Source organism: Rhagoletis pomonella, unplaced genomic scaffold, assembly GCF_013731165.1.
Source record: "Rhagoletis pomonella isolate Grant_MI unplaced genomic scaffold, Rhpom_1.0 Rhpom_scaffold_00004, whole genome shotgun sequence".
Classification (NCBI taxonomy): Eukaryota; Metazoa; Arthropoda; class Insecta; order Diptera; family Tephritidae; genus Rhagoletis; species Rhagoletis pomonella.
The window spans coordinates 24443852-24468683 of NW_023458558.1; the positions used below are offsets into that span (position 1 = coordinate 24443852).

Consider the following 24832-nt stretch of genomic DNA (forward strand, 5'->3'; position numbering starts at 1 on the left):
TTAAAAATAAAATGTTAACAAGCCACAATAACATTGACAAATACATAAACAATTTAGTTTATATAACCCTACAAGTTCTAGGCATTTGTGTACTTGCTTGTATTGGGTGATGCAGATATTGGACAGCAATTACACTACATAGCTTACAAGAAATTCGACCTCGCTAAATCCGGATACAAAGTCAAAAGATAAGAAGCCAAGTAAAAAATTAAACAGTTTCCGTGATAGTATTGCCACAGTCAAATCTCAAAAAGAAAAACCGAATTGGGTCTGTATAATATTCAGGAAACATCAAAGTCAAGTGAGAGGTGTATTGAAAAATGTAACTCCTCCTGGGTGTTTGTTTTTTATTTATAATACTTACATACATACATACATAAGTATGTACTGCTTAAAAGGCGCAACAATAATGCAACAATCTTGAATGAAGTGATCCAGATTAGATATTTTCACCTGCTGTGTTTCAAAAGACAAAAGATATGTACAGAAGCATTGTGTTAATAAATACTTTTCGAAATATGTACTTTCTATGGGAATTTAGTGTTCGCTTGAAAGTTTCCTGTTTCATTTTATTAAAACTGCCTTCTGTTTACTAAGGCTTCCATCCTTCAAATGGAGTTCCATGTGAAAAGTATACGCAAATAAAAAATGTCGTGCTCTGCATTGTATCCGCTTTTATGCCAACATATTTCAATTTACCAAATTATTTATTGGTAAATAGAGAGTAAAAAGTAATCAATTTTCAACTGAACAATTTCAGGCAAGAGTAAATACATAAATATGTAGGTGCCAAATCAATTCAAATATTCTGCAACGTCATTGGCATGCTTATGTTTTTATCCCAGCCTAGAGAAATAAGTTGAAATTGAAATAATCGTTGCATTTTATCGACTGGAATGCAAAATTATTTCATGATTGCTGGTTTAAATGGAAAATTAAAATATTTAAGAAAGGCATAGAAATTCTCAAAAAGGACTCCTACGAATACATATGTACAGTTATTCAAACAAATGACCACGTGTTGCTTTCTTTTTTTAATATTCGTACTGTTTTTCGGGCTAAATTCTTTTGTTATTTTTCTATAATAATATCGTCCAAGCTTTACCCGGTTGAACAGTTTCTTCCATATAACAGTTGATCAAAAAAAAATTTTTTATATGAAAAAAAAAATCCGCAAAAAAAATTTTAAAATCAACGGTAATTTTTAACGACTTGAGACTTGCACTTTCTTAGACTAAAATTGAATGGGCCACAGAACTGCATACCCGAAAATTTTCTAAATATTCTGATTAAAATTTTGGAAATTTGTATGACATTTTTTTGAAGTTGCATTAATTGTTTTTGCAATTTTTAAAAGCTTTGAAACTTTTATTCATGTGGTTTCTGTTAGAGATTGAATTATAGTTTAAATGAAAATAATAAAAAATAAACATATAAAAACATCATTTTGTATTTCCTTCATTTAGAGTACCCGTCAAATGCATACATATGTGTCAATAGAAGAGGGCTTCATTTTTTATTTGTACTTTTGAAGAGGTTTAAGAAAGCTCTATGTCAAGGTTACCACCTGTTTAGAAATTCAAAATTTATTTAATTGCCAAGTTAAACAAATTTTAAATGAGGGCAAGGCAATCGAGAGAAATTTAAGTAAGCTTTATTTCAGAAAAGAGCTGCGGTCAGTTAAAAAATTCCAGTTCAATATATTGAGAAGTTAAATGAAACATTACAATACTACGGGTGCCAAACGAAAGTATCTTACATCTATACATATGGTGACCATAAATATGGATTCAAAATGAAGGACAATTTTTCAAAAATATGCCTACATATATTTACGTAGTATAAAAATATTAAAAGAGTATTTATGATTCTAAATTCTTAATACATTTTAAACTTTAAAACTTAATCACGTTTTTTTCACCGATGTTAATCTTTTTTTACGTGAATATTTATGAAAGTATAGTAAAACATATTATAATTACAATAGCTTACACGAAAAATTAAAATCTTTAAAAGATTATTTTATAGTCAAATTTTCAAAACGAAAACAATACCCTTTTTTGTTTTTTGGTACTTTTCGCAGTTATTTGTCAAAAATCGACGTCATGAATCGACATAAACGACGAGTTACCAAGTGCCCATTACAAAAATATATAATTTGTGCAGATTGCGCTCCATAGCATTTACATATCTAATCCGATGTTCATTATCTTTGGCTCAAAATTTACTGTAATGATATATATTCTTTATCGAATTTTTAAAATAATGAAAAAAATAATCAAATGAAACTGCGTATTCGATTGAAACTCTCACCTTTTTCGACTTTGACGACAAAATGCAAATGGTCGTCTGTAGCACTAATAATTTTCATTGAAGTCGCCACAAGTTATATATTTTGGTAAGAGGCACATCAATACCCTCATGAGATATTGAAGAAAAGCTACGAAAAGTACCAAAAAATACTTTTTTGAAAAAATCCATCCATTGTCCGATAATTTTAAAATAACGAATATAATGCGGGACAAATGCAGGACACTTGGAAAAAATCAGTACATTTTCAGGTTTTTTAGGTTTGAAAAACTACGCAGGACCGCCCTTTGAAAAACAGTACGGTCCTGCAAAAAACAGAACGGATGGTCACCGTATCTATACACCAAATTATGTTGAAAGCATTTTATAAGAGAGTGGCCACACTTCCAAAAATTTTCTAAATCAACTTTTTCCGTTTAAGTTAAATAAAATAATTATAAAAATTTGCCAATGATTTGAAAGTCAAATTATATTGATGCACACTCCAAAGAATTGTTGTTTAAATTTGCGCATATTAATACAGTGAACCAGTTTCTCTAATGAATTCAAATTTACACACCGTGTTAATTAAATTAAACACTACTTGTTTACTTTTACTTATCATATATGTGGCGTAGAACACATTTCAAATTTGTTTGCTGAGGTCTAAACATTTATTGTTCATAATTCCACAGTTTAAACATAAAATGTTTACAATTTTCTCTAATAATTTTTGTTTAAATTTACGCAACCGCATAACGATTTCTGTAGAAGCTGTAGAGATGAGGAGGAGGTAGAATCCTTCCTTTGTGAGTGTCCAGCACTCCGAAGAAAACCTCTCAAGTTTCTTGAGGACTATTTCTTCGAGAGCCTGGATACCTTAGGGAAAGCTCCACTGGAAGGACTGTTGGGATTCGCCAGAGAACCGAAATGCTTCAAAGATATGTAGGGATGGGGGAACTCCCCTGGGCATCGCAATGAGCCTTTGTGGCCTCCGAGTGGACTCTTCTCAGAGCCTTAACCAAACGTAACCTAACCTGCGCATATAAAGAGAGGTAACCAGTTTCCTCTCCTTATGTGTGTACAGTTAAACAATTACTACGTTTATACGCACAGAATAATCGACTTAATTGACAGAATAATCGACTTAATTGAAAGCGCATTGACACCGTACACATTTCGCTCTAGTGTTTATACTTACGGCTTTATATCGGCATCAAAGTAACCGTCTTCAAAAGCAAACAAAATCAGCTGTTTTCATTCGACATTTTATAAGCTAACATAATGGAAAGTGATAAAAATCTAGTTTTACTCGGCATTATAAAATCGTGGCAAAGAAAAAGAACGATTATTATTAATCAGCTTTTAAATACTGATGCGATTGTTTGGAATTTGAGCGGAAACGCCTAACCTCCAATTCGCTTTGAGTGAGAGCGGTGTTTATACACTCTTTCTAACTGTCTGGAGAAATAAACTACCGATTTGAAATGGAGTGTGAACCAAAACACTTCGCTCTTTCAAAGCGAATTGAAATTCAGTTTATACATATGTTTTGAATCGCGGCGAAATGAATTAAAACGACTTATGCATGCGTATAAACGTAGTAATTGTCTGTTTACTTTTACATATAAAATTTGTCACGTAGAGAAAAATTACACACAAAGTGTTTAAAATTGAGTAAATCTGAGCACTTTATGTTTATTATTAGTAGAAAATATATTTTTACTTGACAATTTTTTACAATTTTAAACATTTCATGTGTCTATTTATTTGTAGCTTTTAAACGTCTGATGTCCAAAATCAAATCTTGAATCTCTTGTGCGTATATATTTGCACAGGATCTGGTTGAAAAATAAACACTTTTCAGTAGTAGTTTTACATGCACTTTTTAGAGTGCATATAAAGACTATCTACGAAAAATAAGTTGTTTTTCATATGTAATGACACGGCGGATTAAGTTAAAATTTGGCACAAACATCAACCTTGTCCTGAGATATAATTTATTTCCCAGAATTCCCAGATAAGGAAAGTATCAAGACTAGCTCGTTAACTGTATACCCAAAAAATTTCTAAAATGTAACCAAACGAAATTTAGATAAAAATTTGTGGAATTTTTCTAAGTTCTGCATACAGTTTGAAAGTGTGTATCAAAAAAAATTTAGCTTGAAAAACATTGTAAATATTAACAACGAACCACCTTTCATCAATTTTTGACCGCCAGTGTATATGTATATGTATATACACAATTTACTACGCTTGAAACTTTCTGATTTGTGCGAAAAAATTTAACTGTGCAAAAAATAAATAAAAGTTTTCTCAAAACTTACGAGTTAAACGAGCAGAAAGAAGAAAGGCATAACATACTCGTAAATTTCTTTGTTCTAGAGAAAACAAAGAAAATTAAAATGAAGAAAATAAAAAGCCACATAAAGCATAAACACACAAACATCTAAGGATGTTCCGTAGTCAAGTGTAAGGGCTCCCAATTCTGAGGGTGCTACGGTTTAAATTCACAAAACATACAAATTGTGTGGGTGGAATATAAAGATGCTGTATACATATGTATGTAGATTAGACCGTATCACGATGTATGGGCCGCAAAAAAGTTCAATTTCTTCCAAGCGATTTGGGACACTCACTAAGAAAGTATCTCAGAAAAGTAAAAACTTGTTTGGCTCCCTGTAAAAACAGCTACATACTTACATATGTAAATATAACCGGTTTTTTTCTTTGCGCTATTTCGATAAATTAAGAATAAGTATCAAGTAATTAATTAAGGAAAATCTTTTCAGGATTCAAGTTGACTATAGTTACAAGTATATATATCGAACTTGCTCTTCATCATTCACTATTGATTACACGGTGGCGTTCTCAGAAAAAAATTACAACTTTTTAGTTTGATAATCTTTTGTGGTGGGAGTGTCTATGTCGGCTTTTTTTAATACCTTTAAAACGGTATATCTTTTATAGAAGAAGAGAAGTTATAGCAAAAACCCGTTTCGCCGTTTTTACAGGGTGCCGAAAAAATGTTTACTTCCATGAAATAACCTCATAGTGAGCGTTCCAAATCGCTTGAAACAAATTGAACTTGTTTCTTGTGATACGGCCTAATGTACATACAGTGGGGAGCAGAAATGAGTACACGGTGATTTTTGTTAAGTATTCGCAAGGTTTTTAAAGTTAACATTTTTTGTTACTGTTCATAAAAAATACTTTTTAATCTGATTTTTTAGAATTTTCTTTTTGAGTATGCTGTTTTGTAGCCCATTAAATTTTAGTATAATAAAGTGCAAGTTTTAAGCGGCTGCAAAACAGCGTTGATAGTTAAATATTATAGTTAGTCAATAAGGTTTAGGTAAAGCGAATTTTTTACAATTCGGGTAACTATTCTTTAAATATTTTATTTTTCGTAAATTTTTTTATAAAAATATGGTTAATTCTACAACAAAAACCCCAAAAAGTCCCAAAGTTCCTTGTACCAAATTAAAGAAATTTCTGCAAAATTTCATTCAAATATTGCACTTTTTAGTTTCGCTCTCAAGAAAAAAGTTGAGTATGCAGTTTTTTAGCTAGGAATTACCATTGATTTTTGGGAATTTTTTTTTGTTGAAGGTGTCACACATTTTTTCTATATATAAAGTTATCAAACATTACTTTATATGTTGAAAATGAGCGACACAATCAATGGTAAGTCCTACCTTCGTCAACTTGCACTTTGTTAGACTAAAATTGAATGGGCTATAAAGCTGCGTACTCAAAAAAATTATAACACTTCAGAGAAAAATGTTTGAAATTTAGGTGAAAATTTGTTGATTTTTTTTTCTAGTCTTTTAAAGTTTTAAAGTTGGGTTTATATGGGTTTTGTTAGAGAATGAACAGTATTTTAATTGAAAATTCTTAAAAATTAATAATTAAACATAAGTGGCAAACAATATAACTTATCACAATGGAGGTGCTATAGATATGGCCAATACTGTATAAAGTTTTGGTTAAACGATGAACTATATTTTTATGAAAAAATAACAAAAAAAGAATTTACTTTACTTTGTAAACTAGCAAATATTTAACAAAAAATCACCTTGTACTAATTTCTGCTCCCCACTGTACATACATAGGAATATATGTATGTACTTGTTTGTGCAAGTCGTAAATATGTATGCACAATTTGCAATAAACACACTTTTAGTTGAGTAAAGAAACATAGTCGCACTCTACAGTACAGTAAAATTTGAAAAGCGCGCTTGAAAGCGAGTAAGCGTGTTTATTCGCAGGAGTCGTCAGCATGTATGTACGCCCGCATGCATACACTTGAACAAATGTGTATGGCAACATTTTGCACACAGTCGAAACTTATAGCAAAATACTTGTGAGAGCTTTTAAGAAATCGAGACAGTAAAAAATAGGACAGAAATGAAGATTTATATGGGTAGACATATGTACATACATAAATGTATATTTATGTATTAATATACGAACTATGTTTTTTGCCTTTTTTATGGAGAGAATTTTTCCCCCTTTTTATGGAGAGAATGTATTTTTTTTTTTGTTCAACACATCTGCAGGCGTATTCGTGTTTTCATGATGAATAGATTTGAATGCGTCTGCCTCATTTGCATACGACATTTAAGGAAGCAGATACACATCTTAAATGCATTTAAAATTTGTTTACTGGTATAGTAAAAAAATGCAATACATGTACATACACACATAGAATTGCATCCTATTTTTTTTTCTCAGTCGAATTGAAATATTTGTGATTTAATGCCAGACTAAGGTAATAGCGAGCATTCATGTTGGAAAACTTATTAGTTAAATATTTAAAACACTAGTGCAATAGCTTTAAGTTTGTAACTGTGTGATTTTTTTTTTTTTTTTTTTTTTTTAGACTAGACGCATTCTTTGCCCTAAGAGAACGGTCGAAAGTAGGTTTTTGAGGCCGACGGCCAAACCAAACTGTGGTTTGGATCAGTCACCGATCCAAATAAAACTTTCAAGGGTTCAAACAAAAGGCAACATTGGTTTTTAGTGCGTAAATAAAGTGCAGCAATGGCAAAAAGCTTGCTTAGGTAAATTTTTTTTTTTACTTCTCAGTATTTTTTTGAGACTTTTTGGGATACAGGCATTTTCGGAATCTCTCGGAATTTTTCGTTTTTTTTTTCAATGCCTTCTGAATTCTTCAGATCTTCTTGGAAGTATTTCCAAAATCGGAGGTTTTCGGGTATTTTTTCGAATCTTCATGGTTTTTCATATTTTTTTGCGGTACATATTTACATCACGTTTATATCAACTCGCTTTCTTGTTTGTCAGTACAAACTTTGCAGTACAGTAAAAGTATTTACTATACTAAAACTTTGCCTTAAAAAATTGCAACTGAGACACACTGCGTCAGCTTTTTCATTGATGTAGGAATAGGTTGCATTGCGTTCATTTACGTTAGTAATGATTTTGGCTTTTGGCGTTTGCATTACAAGCTGTGGATGGCACTGTGTTCAATAACCACCTTTCTATTGCGGCGCCTTATGTATGCGACATGTACTGCTTTCTAGCGAAGAGCCTAAATGTATGTTATAGCTTTTAGCTACATTTCGGAAAACGATGTCCATATATTGCAAAATTGTATACAGACAAGCCTAAAAAGTATAAAAAAATCAAATAAAGTTTGTAATAGATAAATATGTATGTATACCACGTCTCGAAACAAATTTCAAATTTTGGGAATTTGATAAAAACGAGGATTTAAGATACACCGTTAAACATGAAAATTCCCGAAAAATGCACTAAAAAGTAGAAAATAATTGCCTTTCCTTTCAGGATTGTTTCAAAATCTTTACGAATTTTTCGAGATTTTGCAGGTTTTTTTTTGTTTTTTTCTTCGATTGTACGGGCCTTCCGGATTTTATTTTTTTTTCGAGAATTTTCGGGCCAACGCACAGTGCTTCCCTTCCATATAAAATGTGGGCAAAAATAGAATTATGGACGGATCTAAATGAAAATTCTCTTCTTAGTAAAATTGAAGACGCTAAATTCAAAAATGCAATTTGTTTTTGGATAGCTTTCATACTTTCACTATAAATGCAGTTTGAAGTTGAAAATGTGGGTTCTTGTGGCTTTTACATAGGTATATACATATAGTTCGTTCTATTTTCAATAGTGAGGTGTCACATGACAGGGCTTAGCCTGTAGATGTGCAATAAAGTTTTTCATGTGAAAGGGTTGCCACCTGTTACAAATTTTATTAAAATTATTTAATAAGTTAAATGAATTAGATATTACAATATGGGTATAAATTGAACTAGTTTTGAAAATACTTTATTTCTAAACGACATGTAGAAGGGTTGCCACATATTTAAAAAACCAAATTCGGTTTAATGAAGGGAAAAAGGTAACTGAAATATGTATGGCAATATAAGTATCAGAAAAATGAAAAAAAATTACATATTTAGAAAGTAATAAGTGAAGAGTACAAACATTCCTGAGTTAATTTAAGAGTCCAGTAATTTAAAAGGAATGTAATCAGAACAAATCACTGGTTGACAATGTGTGTATTTGTAATAAAACAACAAATACGATGGCGTAATCCTATGGTTTGACGTAATTATTATTTAGTTTAACTAAATCCGACTTTACAAACAGGTGGCAACCCTATTCGTAATATTTTTAAGCTAAAACCTTCTCAAACCTCTTTCGTTTGACTCCTTTATGGTGGTACCTATCTATTTCAATTACCCAATTCCTTTAATTCAAGTGAAATTTGATTTTTTAAACAGGTGGCAACTCGCTGCATGTAGTTAATTCACATCTCGATTGATACCCATCTCTTGATATTTCATTTAACTTATAAAAAAACTTGAATCTAATTTTTTAATAATCTAATTATTTAACAGGTGGCAACTCTTAAAAAAAAATAAACCTTCTATTATCCACAGGTCAAGCTTTTTAATCTGACACTTCACTTTTGAAAATAGAACGAATCGTGCAGATCTCAGGGCACTGACAAAAAATTAAAAAATAATTTTATGCATTAGGGAAAAACGCATTACTTCGGAAAGTGGAAAAAATGAGCAGGTTTCTATTTCTCCTCTTGAAAGCTAAAAGCCAGTACTATTTAATAAGGTAATAAAAAATAACCTATTTTTATATATATTTTTTATTCATTCCATTAAAATTTACCATTTTTTGAAATTTTGTTTAAAAAAAATTGTTTTTATACCAAAATTTTAATTCCTGTAATTCTCTACTATCTATATGGAAACAAGAAACGTCAAACCAACATTTTATTTCAAAGAATATATTTTTGACATTTTTTTTCTACGCATGGCTATACTCTTATTAAAATTCTTAGTATAAAATTTGTCGACTTTAGTGGCTTCCTGTCGGCATATAATTAATTTTTTAGGGAAATGTCTGTTTAATTCTTTTCAGTGAATAAATTGTCTTTACAAAAATACCAAGCAGGTTCACATTGCAGATAACGAATTTTTCGATTTTTGCCAACTTAGGCGGCACTGTGCAACGGTACAATTTAATCTTTGTTTTTTTTTATGTTTTCCATTTTTTTTCTAACTTGAATCTTTATGAAATTCTTTTTCAACTTTTTTCGTGAGTTTTTCGAAACTTTTAAGCATTTCTGGAGTCGTTCGGGACTGTTTCGATTTGTAAAGACTTCGAGCCTTTTTGTTTTTTATTTAAGTGGAAAGTTGTTGCAAATGGAGTATTTGCCACTTCGCGTCACAGCTGATTTCGGGATCAGTGGTTCGGTAAATCAGGAAATTTCAAGAAAATTTTACATTCTATAAATTTATTTTGCTGCCATATACTTATGTATGTGTGTACATATGCTTCATACTTCTTTCTACCCCTGCAGAAATAATGACTAGCTCAGAACTAGCGTAAAACGCGTAAGACCTTTTTGCCGACAGTACTAGTTCTAGCTCAATACCCAAGCAATGCTGTCAGCCGTTTTGCACCAGTTCAGAGATAGTTCTGAAATATGTAGTGCGGAACTAGTAGCGCTTTGCCAGACTGTCTCTAAATTTTACTGCAGGGATACTCTAAATTTACTACAACTGGAAAAGCTACACATTATAGATGCTATGTACATTTTAGTACCCTCCTGCCACGACGCTGCTTTACAGGCAACCATAGCTGACAGCCGACCTTGTGGAAGTTTAAACACCAGCCCCCGTACATATGTATGTATGCTTAGTAAAGTGAAATTTTGCATCAGCATGCAAGTATTTCAACCAGTATTCACACATGCATACAAATTTTATATACACACACACATATATATCCATGCATGTATGCAAATATGTGCATGCTGCTCGTTTACATAAAAATCTATGTATATTTGAAGGTTCAGCATTCGATGTTTCCTCCTCGCAAAAAAAAAGCACACATACATAATTGCATGCACATATGTATGTATTGCAGCGGCTAACTGCTCATCTGAGTGTCATACATATCCATGCTAGTGGAAAGCTCCTCGAAAAGTCTGATGTTGGTAAAAATGCTCTAATTCTATTTCCAACTCAATCTGTACAGGCATATGTGCATGTATGTATGTACGTTCATACACATGTTCTCAATGTATATTTGCAGCTTAAAAAGGTAATGCCGAGCTGCTGGCATATTTTCCACATTTTGCTGAACAAATACCACCTGTCTTGTTTGATGTGTGGTTGCTGAAATACCTTAAATGTTGGCTAGGTGGAGATGTGACCAGCAGTAAGCTTGCTTAAATTTTTGTTTGAATTTTATACAGCAGCTCCTCGTGTGTATAATAAGTGTGTGATTGACGTAACGCGAAAAGACAGCAATTTGTATGGTTTCGATTTTAGGAATCCTTGATTATTATATATATGTATAGCTACATTCATACATATGTGCTTGACCCAGATACCAAGTTCACTCGGGTATGATATAAGATAAGGAAATCCAAATACATAGGTATGCATAACGAATTAGTAAGAAAGAGATTGCAATCCAATATTCAGTTATCATTATTGACATACGAAATCAGACGAATAGTTATTTGCTTGAATACGCGGGGAATTTTTAGGCAATAAACTTGGTTTGAATTACACTTTTTTGTTATGAGTGCTTGCCTTGGCCATAGTGTGCCAAGGAATCTCTCATGTCGCCTGGATATATAAATTGATAAGGGCTCTCTAAAGCCAATTACAAAAGCGACAGAGTTCATTTTACCTACCTTATACCTAGTAGTATATAGCACCTAATGAGAATACCGGCCAGAATTCTCTGTTTCTCTCTTGGGTGCCCAATTAGACGGTTAAACGTCTTAGGATCGTACTCACACGGTAAGCACCTCGCATGTTGTTATTGTTGTAGTCGATTGTATTCTGCCAGCGATATTCCTTGATCTCCTGCACCTCATTTCTCATCACACCCTGTAGTAGTGTGTTGCCCTGGCGAAGAAAAGCTCAGACTCAAATGGCATTATTGTCCATGCAGCTCTGACTACCCTATTTCCTTCCCCTTTACTTAAGGGGATTTTGTAGTCTGGTACCCAAATTAGTGGGATATCATCTTGCTTGCCTGGAGCATTGAGTATTTCTATAAATTGGGGAACTAAAGAAGATAATAATAATAGTCATGATACTTGGTTGTCCCTGGGAATAACAATTCGCTCATAATAATAGCTCATTCTTAAGTTAGTCTCAGCACACACGCTGAATGCAGACTGTATGAACAGGGGCTGAAAGCTTAGTGTTTCCACTTTTCTAGGTTATATCCAATTTTCTTCTCTGAAACCATTTCTAGCTACGTATGCGGGGAAATCTCTTGCGATGGGGACATTTTGCGTACTGGCATAGTGTGGCTGCCACAAAGCGGCTACACCGCCAAGTTCGCTTGGCATACCTTCGTTAATACTACTTATACATTGACTCAAACAAATGACTACCTGCTGACTTTTTTTATACCCGAGCGCACTTGTGCACATAACGGTTGTTTGTAACAGGCAAAACGAATCGAGATAGATATAGACAAATGTATACATACATAAATGCTCAGAATGAAAAGAGAAATCGATTAATCGGTGACTGTCTATCCGTCCGTCTGTCTGTGCACACGATAACTCGAGTAAATATTGAGATATCTTAACGAAACTTGGTACGTACACTTCTTTCTGGCGTAGAACGGATGGTATTGAAAATGGGAAAAAACCGGACAATAACCACGCCTACCTCCCATATAACGGTAATTTTCAGAAATACGAAAACTGCGATATTTTAGTAACTACTGAAGATAATTCACTCAAAATTGACATTTAGAATAAATTTTGGACGAAAAATAAGAATATTATACATTTTTGGAAAATGGGCGTTGCCACGCCCTCTTATGTTAACATCTTGGTAACCGCTATACCAATTTCGTCCAAACATGGCACAGTTGTTGGCCTTGGTATAGCATACCAAATGGCCGAACCACGCCCACATCCCATATAACGGTAATTGAGAGAATTACGAAATCTTCGATAAATCAGTAAATATTAAAGCTAATTTATTCAAAATTGATGCTTGCAACAAATCTTTACCAAGTAATACGTTTATGATAAAATTTTGGAAAATGGGCGTGGCACCGCCCACTTATGATCACAAATATGTATCTCGGTAACCGTTCTACCCATTTGTACCAAACTCGGTATGGTTATTGTGCTTGCCACATAAAAGGAAAACGTTGAAATTACCATGATAAAAATATAGTAAGGTAGAACCGCTGAGAGTCACTTTTAAAATTCTTGACGTTTCCAAACAATTTATTTTTAAATTTACTCACAAACTCACACACACATTTTCATTTTCAATCTCAAGCAACAACAATTTCGAACAATTTCAATTTTTCATTTTCACTTTTATATGATTTTAAAATGTTGGCAAACTTCAAAAAAAAAAATCATGACCGACAAATTGAGAGAACGGTTCTACCTTGCTATGTTTTTATCATGGAAATTACGGCCGCTTTTCATATAACGGTAAATTTCAGAAATGCTTGAAACTTCAATATTTCGAAATTTAAGGAAGCTAATTTACTCGAAATGGATACACCCCAGCTTACCATGTAGCAGTAGCTATCGGAAAGGTGAAAACAATATATATTTAATTCTTGCGCCGGGTATTTAATGTTCGGCTCCGCCTGAACTTAGACTTTCTTACTTGGTTTTTTTTTTTTTTCATTTGGTGACACACTCATTTTATTACACTAGATTCGTTCGTTTTGGCAATAAGAACATTTTCACCGTTTAATTTTAACATTTTGAAATAACTTAAAATACTAAAATTCTAAAAAATTTTAAAATTCAAAAATTACAAAATCGCTGAGAAGGATATTCTGCATGCTGGCATTTTTTTTTTTGTAATTTAGTGGTACTTTCTTGAAACTTTACACATATTTTATATTTGATGCCAAAGTCCATTGCCTGTAATATGAATATTCTATTTGAAAACTTTCCAAAATTATTAAAAAAAAAACTACCTTTGATTTTTTTTCGAGTGGCAATGAAAATATGAGAAATTTCGGTACTTTTTCGCCTAAATAAACGTTTTAAGGCTAAGATTTTTCAAATACCAGATTATTATTATTTTTTACTTGTTTCTAGAACTCCATTGATTGACATGCATTCAAGAATGCTTTAGCTTTTTTTTCTGCCGAGAGAAGAGAGTGACACTAAAAAAAAAACTCGTGAGATTTGCTAATATGTACTCATATTTATATAGGTGGAATGCCCAGAAGTATCACGAATGCCGCCTGGTGCGTCAACTGTATGTTGCTCGGACCAGCGATTGAAGCAGTATATGTACACCAACCGTTTATCATCTATAGCGCGACAATATGCCGCAGCTGACGTCGCCAAGCCAGCTTAGAAACCTTCATTGTCATAAAATTACAAGGGACCCACAATTGTAACAACCCTTTTTGTTTTGTTAAGTCAGTTGCGGGACAGCCACACGAGTGTGTGCCACGACGCGTTACGAGTACAATATCAGAATTTCTGTTCACTATTAAAATTCCATTTAATTTAATTATTAACTTTTGAATTTGAATAAATAATCTGTTACCTAAGTGCGAATAATTCTGGAATCGGAGTACCATCTAAGCCTTTCAGTAGCCTTTCGCAATATTGTATTGTATTGAATCGACTGGTGGACAAAACAAAAATTCAATAATTCCGCAACCGAGATATATGAAATGTGACCGCAACGCAAACACTTCTTAACTATGCATTTATGTGCACATTATAAACAAATTAAATGTGTAAGTTAAAGGATTAATGAACACCTTTCATATTCTCGCATGTACATACATAAGTGCATACGTGTAGGTAATAAGTAAGAATCACGTCCTTGTACTACAAAATTTTCGGCCAACTTGGCAGGAATCATTGCGAAACTAAAAGTAAAAAAGGAAAGCGAATAAACGCATAAATTGAAGCAACAAGCAAGGACGTGTGAACTGGAGATTGCTTGACGCCAACAACAACCAAGCAAAATATTCACTGTGAACTGCTTGGCTGGCTGTCTTCACGGCGGGTTTAGCTCCAAAATGTACTACATACAAATTTGCATTTTTATTAGCAATAAGAGTACAACAGTGACTGCAGTTTATATGAGGTGATTGCAGTTCTTTGACACATCACAAAGCACACATAATCATACAGATACAGTCACGCAATCAGTGTGGCCTTGCTTAGGTGGCTATTTACTTTTAAATTCAAATATTTATATACTATACTATATATCCTTAGCGGTTGCTGTAATCTACATATATACATATGCACACATATTTTTGTTTGAAATATTTTGGCAAACCATGATTATGCCATAATCATTGTAATAGCTTAAGGCGTATGAGTTTCTATGCCAAGACTTAACCGCATGCCGCTGGTCTGCATTGCATATTAAAATTGTTCAAAGAACTTAAATATTACTTGATTTTGTGGTGCCTGTGGCTCCTTTGGATCAAAGCACCAGCAAATTTTACAAAGTGTTAAGCTCTTTTTCGAACAATTTTAATATGCAATACCTATAGCATATTATAATCGCTTCAAAATGAAACTTTGATAGGCACGTAATGAATGCAAATTAAACACAATAGCTGACGATGACGATGATTATCCTCCTATCGATTTAGGTATTTGCTTTTAATAATTCTCTTTGTATTGGTTTCTTGTTCGACAGCTACAGACCACAAATATTTACATGCGCTGGCGCTTGGAAACCTTTTGAAACTTGATATTATCATTTTATTATTTTACGAGGCTGCTCAAATATAGGAGGCTTTAAGCCAGAGGTGAGCAGCTAACACAACGCGCCCGCCTGGGCGTATGAGTACCGTTTTGGGTAATGTGACCAACTATTTCTTAGCTCAAAGAAGGACAGCTTAGGTTGGGTTAAGTTGACGCCGCGAGCCGATTACGATAATTTCGAATGCGGCTAATTTGAATCCCTGAGAACTCAGTGCCGAAATGCTTCCATCTTAGCCTCGTAAAGGTCGGACAGTCTAAAAGAAAGTGGGATTCGACCTCATCTTCCTCGTTGACAGCTGATACAAAATGATCAGTTGAAATTCCTAGTCTCACCGCATGAATACAAATCGCACAATGGCCTGTCGGAGCCCCCATCACACTAGCCCTTGAGAGGTAACGTGTTTTAAAGTGCTCTATAAAATTGCTGCAGCGGAGAAAGGTCTTCTTTTCTTTTTTATGTAAAAAAAGCAGTCGGTTTCCCTTAGCCTAATAGCAGTTCGTGATGCGATAATTCTGTCTGCAATATCCGCAGGCGCCGTATTCAACATATGTATATATATTAAGCACCAGTGTAGGTGTAAACCACACCTACTAATGTTCCGCTAATTGATATTTGACAAGTGTAGCCTTATCTAGTGAGTTCCACCAGACGAGAGCTCCTTGAAACAATATAGGCTTAAATCTGGTTTCCTAGAGCTAATGAATTAATATCTACTGACGCAGTATTCTTGATTGGTTATATGACCGCAAAGGAGGCTCGACAGCCCACCTCAAAAGTTGACACTGAGCTATATAGATGCGTGGTTACCAAGTCGTCGAGTATATCGACCATTTAAGATGCTCAGTACTACTCAGAGATGCTAGCGAAAAACGGTTCCAACTAGCCCATAAGGGCCATAAGGAATTAACAAGCTAACCTTCATGCCATGGATGGGTTCGATAGGTACATTTACGACCAACTTGGCTTGGTACGCCCCTGATTAACGGTATCAATAACACATCTCATACTCTTTTCAGAGGCCGTGGTCGAGATGTCAAGTCTACCACCAACCTAGTTCCCACGTGACGTACTCGGTTCCACTTATGGAAATGGCTAAAAGAACTATTTGCAAAGTTTGCGGTTACCAGAAAACGGACAAAGGGTAACTAACACCAGTCAACGAGTACAGGACCAATCTTTCTGATTACAATTAACTTATAGGACGCTCCACAATGCGGAGAGCAAAATATATGGGGGCTTTCCGTCTGCATAAAATTTGATCTAAGGAGTCTCCCTATGGGAGCCAAATCATGTTAAGGGACTTTTTTTAGACCATCATTCATCGCCAGGGTCGAAAAGTTAAAGCTTTTGCTTGAAATTGCTGATTTTGCTTATTCAGGGGTTCCAAGCTCAATATTAACGATCATGCTTATTTTGCTTATTTCAACGTATAAAACTAAGTACAGATCTTTAAAGTAAATGGTCAAGAAATAAATTGCTATTATTTCGTGTGTGTGAATAGTAGTGTCCAAGGAGTTTTGACATCTGATATTCTACAGCCGGGTGTCTCACTTTTTCTATACGAAATAAAGGAACGTGTATATATTTCTGTTGAAAACAAGGATGCCTTCTTGTGCTCTTCTCAAACAAACTTTAGCAAACCGTAGTAGAAAGCGTGGATAATTTCTTAAGAACTGCGTACTGCTTAAGAAAATTTTACTCAATAAATTTCTCTTTGCCATTTCTTTTTTTTTTTTTTTATTCGTCGGACTAAAGATATGTTTAGGCTTCAATAACCCGTAACTTCAATAGCATTTCTGGCTGGATACAAAAATTTAAAACCAATGGTTCGTACCAAATCCAATTTATAATAGTGAAAAATTGATTTCATAATAAAGTTCAACTTTTTTTTTCCTACCGTGACTAAATTCTCCACCTCCATGATTTTGCCCTTATGCACTAAGTTCTTCCATTGCTTTTTAGCTCTAGAGTTCTTGAAAAAGGAAAAAAGTTCTGAAAATTAGGCCGAAAAACATGTTCACAAAAAGTCGAAAAATCGTAATGTTTAAAAAAACTTAAAAACGTTTCTGCGTAGCTTTTCAATAGTTGTAGAGTTTCTGAAAAGGTAAAAATCTCCAAAACTACGCAAAAAAAAAAAATGAAAAATAGTCGAATTGTGCAGAACTTTTTTTCTTTTTCAGGAACTCGAGAACTATTGAAAATCTCCTCATAACAGTTTTTTTCAACCCTACTTTTTTGCTCTTTTGGAAAAAATATAGACACATGTTTGCAGAACCTTTGCTTCTATTTCAGAAACTATAGAGCTAAAAACAATGAAAGAACTTAGTGCATAAGGGTCAAAATCATGACAGTGGAGAATTTAGTTACGGTAGGCAAAAAGGTAGCCAAAACTTTTTATTTCTTTCTGCGACATCCCGTACGCCAACTTTAAGACAATAAATACATATTACTTTTAATTGCCTAGATGAAAAGGATATCTCCACCGGAGCATAATCGTCCAGGTCCAACGACATGACCGAGCCAGCGCAATCGTTATCATTTTATGAGCTTTACATGTCCATATCGTTAAAAGGCTTGTTGACTTCATCGCCCACGCGAACATGGCCATAGATCTTGAGTAGAAGGTGTCAACTCAGAATACAAAAGATCGTTCGGGTCTGCAATATAACTAACGTTACATGATATCTCATATTTTTCTTTTTGCCTTGCGGATATTGCATTGTGCCAATGTTGTCCATCTTTCAGTTTCATGCCAGTGGCAAGCTCGAGCTAATGGGCAAAACTGATTTTATAAAAATCAAAAACACAATCTCGTTTCTCTATCACTTTATAGGGTCTTTGTTAGAGCAACTGAAGCCAAATCAAAAATTTGTCTGCCTGTATGTACCTATGTATGTTTGTAGGCGCATCACTCGAAAACTAATGCATGGAATCGAATGCAGTTTTCACCGATGCAATGCTAAAGGCCTAACTTAAAATATAGGAAGAAAATAATCATAGAGTTGCCACCTGTTTCAAAATGAAGAGGTTTAAGAAAGCATACAAATGAATATATTTTTGTGAAAGGTTGCCACCTGTTTGAAAATTTGAATTTGATTTAATTGATAAGATAAATTAAATATTGCAACATGGGTATCAAATTAAAGAGGTTTAGGATAGTTTCCTGCCAAAAATATTTTTGAGGAAACTTGCCACCCGTTTGAAAATTTTTAACCAATTATGAAATTGATAAAATAAATGAAATATTACTACATGGATATCAAACTAAAGAGGTTTAACAAAATTTACTGCCGAAAATATATTTGTAGCAGGTTGCCACCTATTTGAAAAATGTTATTCAGTTAAAGTAATAAGATATGGTAAATACTGATTTAATACAAATGTGAAGGAAATGCACGAAATGTAGAACCGAGTTAGAAGATTATAAATTAAATTTCCATTATTATTCATAAAAATAAAGTATGTTTTATAAATAAAAAAAAGTTCGAAAGTCTCACTTCATAAAGCTCTTCTAACCTATTTATTTTTTATGAATGAAGTTATAAGAGTTGTGGAAGAGAGTAACAACACAAAAATACTTTTTAGGTGCAGTGAAGCACGCCGGGTGTTTGCTAGTTTTAAATAATTTGGAAATAAAACCCATATTTAAAATTTTTTAAACCCCCTTAGTAAAGCACAAGTATTAATATTTTCGAAGAACTTACCACTGTTGGATCCATTTACAATGCTGCAAGAAAATGAGATAATATGTTTTTAGTAAAATCTCTAAAATACTTTGTTAAAAATTATTATCATGAAATCATAAATTAAAGAAAATTTTAAATCTATAAAAAAAAATTAAGCAGGATACCATTTTAACATTATGTTTTCACTCCTCCAATACCTACAGTTGAAATATTTGTGCGACAAGTTTTGTTGCTCACATATTGATTGAATTGTATTTCGTGAAAAGTTCAACGCACTCAACACTGCCTATTTTCCATATCACATTTGAATTTAGCAAACTTCGAACGCCTGTCAGGGCAAATCCTTGGACCGAAAACACTATTCATCTATTCAGCCTACGCATGCAACACGCAAACCGTGTGAGTGCATCATTGTCGCAGTGGCAAAACAGCACAAGAAAAGTTGCTGAGTGCCAAATATGTATTTAGACACAAATATTTGGTTAGAGGGGAAAAACTACAGAAAGCATTTTACAGCAGAAACTAACGTCTTAAACGGGTATGTACTTGTACGTGCGTGTCATACGGCGGCAGCACTTAAAGCTGCAACTGTGCGACTACCTGTTTGGCGGCAGCCCACTTACACCTGGCGTCCCTCAATAGTCCACTACTAGCCCACTCGCCTAACTGCCAAGCTGACAATTGCAAATGTGAAATCACAGTTGCATGCAACGACAAAATAAAAATTGCCTATGACTTTGCTACATTTTCACATTTTCTACGTTGCAACAAGAGAAAAATCAACAAAACTGGCAGAAGCGTAGCACTGGAAAACAGCAAATGGCTAAAAGAGGTTTTTTGGAAAAATGTTTGGTTGATTCGGGTGCTGGCCCAGAATGCATACTTTTGGCTAGGTAGATTTGAAATGACGACGCTGTGAGTTACATTTGTATGGCATTTGCTGTATTTTAACTTCTGTTCGGTTTTTATTTTTTATTTTATTTTTTTTTTTTGTGATTACAGATTTGCACACCAGCATACCAGCTAGTTCAGCAACTATTGAATGAGTTTTTTTCTGTATCAGGCAGAATTCTAGCAGAAAGACGTACACGATCACTCGGTGAAAACCTGGAGAAAAAATTTTATTTGAACAAAAATATGAGATAATGCCATTTTAAAATTACATTGAATAAATATTCATAAAAATTCGTTTCTATGAAATTTGCCAAGCTTTTGTAACAATACTTGTGCGATAAACATTTGCGTTCAACTCAACGCAGTGTTGCACGGGAAAAAAGTTGAATGGCTAAAAATATCTAAATATGAAAAAATATCAAAATATTCCCCGTTAAAATGCGTTTGCAATGTTCAACTTTGCATTCAACTTTTGGTTGAACGGCTTTTCAACAAATCGCTTTCGACAAAGTTGATCGCCAGCCAACATTTAGCCATTCAACTTTTTTTTCGTGCAACCCTGCCTTGAGTTAAACGCAAAGTTGAACAATAAAACTACGCTAAAAAAATTATTGCTAATTGTATGAGGGATTGTATCTTCAACGTGAGGAACTCCAAATAAGATGGCTACCAGGAGAATGTTGTAAAGATGTAAAGAGTACGCTTTGCAATTCACCTCGTTCCGGACGCTATTCACTGCATTGAGCTTGGTCGAAATCCAAGTCTGACAATAATCCGTTGAATACCACTCGAGCTTCAAAGGTAGCCAGATATTTTCATCATGTTTCCCTGCCTAAGAATGTTTGAAACACATTTTGCGGGGTAAAAATCCGAGCACAAAATAAAAAGTTATGGAAAAATATTCAGCGAAAGTGTGATGTTACAGCTGAGTATTTATGTATGTGCTGCATGCACAAAATATCGAGAAATATATGCCAAATAAAATGCTGCTTCAAGGATTTTGTGGGAAAAACTAGCAAAATTATTTATTGTCCCGTATTCAGCTGCCATAATTATGGTCACCGTTGGTATGACAGAAATTCGTCCCAAAATATGTACAACATCTTCTCAATTTCAACACAATTACAGAATGAATACACTTATTTCAAATCATAGTGATAAAAAGTCATGGCGAATGGCGAATAAGTAAAACGCAGCTATTTTTGTGCAGCGCAATAAAAAGTGTACTTTGGCTCGCATTTATAAGGAAATAAAAACAGTAAAGAGCAAAGTACTCGTACTTAAATTAAATAGTAAACTGAAACGAAATATTTACGATTATATGCGTTATAAAAATTAGAGCGTTCGGGTCACTACCCTGTAGGGAAACCCCGAACTGGTGAACCAAATTTGTAGTTCCGTACTAGATCTTTATCGCCAAAAACGAACCAGTCCGATAGTAACTGGATCGCCACCAATTCAAAAGCAGCGATATGTGGTACTTTTAAAAAACAATTTAAGAAATCTATATCTAAAATGACGAATTTAGAACTGGTTCAAAACTATAGAAAAAGGGATGCAGAACGAACTAGATCTCACCTGGCGAATTTTGAACTTGTTCGAAACTACTGAAAAAGGGATGCAGCGGAGGGCTTGTTTACTTTAATTAGACTTTTGCTTGGCGGGTTTTTCGTTCAAATACGCTTTCAGTCTGCACGTCGCAGATGCTTTTTCATAGTTTGGTAATACAAAACTAATATTTGTGTTAACATCTTAACATTTTGGGACCTTCTGGAATATTACCAATAACAGTCAGCACCTCTGCAAATTCAGCTACAGCCAAAGGTATGTAAACGAGTTTTGAAATTCACAATTTAATTTACATACATTCGTTCAAACAAATTTGATTTGAATGATTGAAAATACATTTCTCTGAAAATAATTAAAAAATGCCTACCATGGTAACCCAAAAAGAAAACATCTTGTTACTTTTTTCGTTTACAACTGGTTCGAAACTATAGAAAATGAGGTGCAAAGCGAACTAGATCCCATATGTCGAATTTAGGACTGGTTCTGAACTATAGAAAAGGCAATGCAGCGGGGGACGATTTCCAATTCCTATGGCATCACTGTGTTAAACTCGCCAGTTGTTTGCATGCAAAAGAAATTTATCGCGAACTAGTAGTGGTTCTATATGTACTAGAAGGGCACCAGTTCAAAACTAGAGATTTTCCCCACAGGGTAGCTAACGGAAGTATGTATGCGCGTAAGTACATATGTGTGTCTCCAGCTGCTGACGCGCGATATTAATAAATTATATCATGGAAGGAAATGGCCATGGAAATGTCGAAATGACCTTTAGAAATCAACTAATGCTGGCAAAGGACGGAAAATAATCATACATATATGGCTCATTCCATCTCAAATCACCCAGGCCGGGGGAAAAAGAATTTAAGTTTGCGATAAAACTCACAGGGATTGTTCCTTGAACAATTTAAGGAGACGCGTATTTTTCCTTTTTGCTCAGAAATGCGAATTTTTCAAATAATGAATTTTTCTCTTTTTGAGTATGAATGCTTCTTTTTTTCTCTCTTAATAGCAACTTTTGATGAAATCGTTTATAACTGCCGCAAAAAAGCAAGGATTTTAACGATTTTTTTTTAATTGCAGATATTGATCTACTGAATCGATCTAGTGAACTAAACATCAGTAATTGTTTATTAATAATTAATTATTGTTTATAAACAAAAAAATTTTTTTTTTCAAATTGATTTTTTTCAAATTGCCACATCTTTTTTTTCTCTCAAACTTTTTTGTCTATTGGGGAATAGTATAAACTATTTTCAGTACGAGTAGCAATATGCTAAAATTCGTCATTTTCGAGTTATGATTTTTTTTCTGAAAATGCACTTATATGATGCTAGCAGATTTTCGTGCCAGTTGAGGGCACAAAAATTGTTGCCCATTATGACCAAATTTCCTTGCTGGAAATTTTTTGAGGTTGCCCGATCAGAGCCAAAAGTTTTTCCCAATTGGGCTCTAATTTTGGCCAAATTGGGCCCAATTAGCGATTTGCCCAATCTACCGGAGATTTCCCCAACCAGTGCTCACAATTTGCTCAAAGTGAACATGCATACGCAATTAAAACGTTTTTATCGATAAAATCACACATACACACATCAAAATTCCCTACGAAAAAAAATATTTTTTAATTTTTTTCTTGAAAAATTTTCCACATACAAATTTTTTGATAAAAAAAATTAGTTTTTGAAAATATGCCATTTCAAAAAAAAAATGGAAAAAATCACAATGGTAGCTCTGAGTATTGCACAATATTTAAGTATAATGTTATGGGGTGCACTCTACAATAATTTGAGTTATGAATTTTTTTTGCAATAGTTCAGGTGACACCCAGGTTAACTTAAGTGAAGTTTTGAAGTTGTAATAAAATTATCTAATTGTAAAGGTGAATAATAAAGACAAATTGCATGAGCACACCAACGAGAATTTCAGAAACGATAACATAAAAAATGAAGTAAGACATAAACAAAAAGTAAAACTTGAAGTAAACGTTAAAACCAAATGTGCGCCTAAAGATGCCCCAAGGGAGACGTTTAGCGTGGCCAAATTAAGGCTGTCATAAAATAAAATAAAATTTAACTTAAATCTAAGGAATCACAGTTAAGGCAATTTTATTGCTTCAAATTTTAAATAACATCATCTGTGTAAGCCGTTGGGGGTTGACTGGAAAGCATTCCATTCACACCGGCATGTGCCAAAATTGTCGCAACCCCTTTGTATATGTATGTATGCATGTCGCTATGTACATATGTAACCTGAAAATTGCCAACTTAAGCAACGCGCCAACAAACCAACGCTGTCTTTACCGGCAACATTGACGCCAGAAATGACATGCTGAAAACCGCAATAAATAGCTGGTCATTCGGCAGGCAGTCGTCGCACTGTGGGCTAAATTGATTTTTTTTTTTTTTTTTTTTTTGTTTAAAACCTAATATAACGAAAAAGAATGGGGATAGGCCAAATGTTTTTTAAATAAAATTTGAGCTATGCCCATTAGAGGAAAAAGTAGAAGGTTGGTCGAGCTTTGCTCGGAGTGCATATATTTTTTTAAATATTCATGGTGTTGATAAATTTTAGCTTTAATTTTAAAATATTTTTTTTTATGTAATATTTCCACAGAAATTGTGTCGATAAGAAAAATATTACACCGTGCTATAAAAAACGAAAATTTTCTAAACACACTAATGTATGGTTAAATATGTATAGCAAATGTGTGTTTTAAGTTTTTTGTCTCACAAGCGCAAACCGGTAAATTGAAATGCCCTTTTAATTAATTCTATTATAATAATAATATTATAAATATAAGGTAATAAAGTTAAAAGGACGAAATTCTAGGCTGTAGTAGTAGTATATTAGTCATCAAATTTATTCAAAAGTTAATATTTCACATTTTCAAGGAAACAAGGGTACGTTCTGTGTTTTTTAGTGCATCAAGACGAATAGGTATTAAAAATCTCCTTTTTAAATTTTATCCCTGAGTATACTTGAAAATTTTCAATATTTATTTAAAAAAAAAACATTAAGTTACACAAAATAAAAATAAAAAACTTAGAAAAAAATAATATTGATGAAAAAAATTTCGTGAATATTTTAGCCTAATCTTCCATTAAAAATTAGATGGCAACTCTATTGAGA

General features: G+C 33.5%; 1 protein-coding gene across 8 annotated transcripts in view; it reads right to left on the bottom strand.

The window, feature by feature from the left end:
- Positions 1-24832, bottom strand: part of LOC118737312 (G protein-coupled receptor kinase 2) — a 255458-nt gene that overhangs the window by 156379 nt on the left and 74247 nt on the right. For 7 of the 8 annotated variants that reach the window (XM_036467736.1, XM_036467738.1, XM_036467739.1 and 4 more), the window contains one exon: positions 19262-19284. The exons of the other annotated variant lie outside the window; for it this stretch is intronic. The gene's annotated coding sequence lies outside the window, so the exon portion shown is untranslated. The remainder of the gene's footprint in view (positions 1-19261; positions 19285-24832) is intronic. 8 annotated transcript variants of the gene reach the window in all.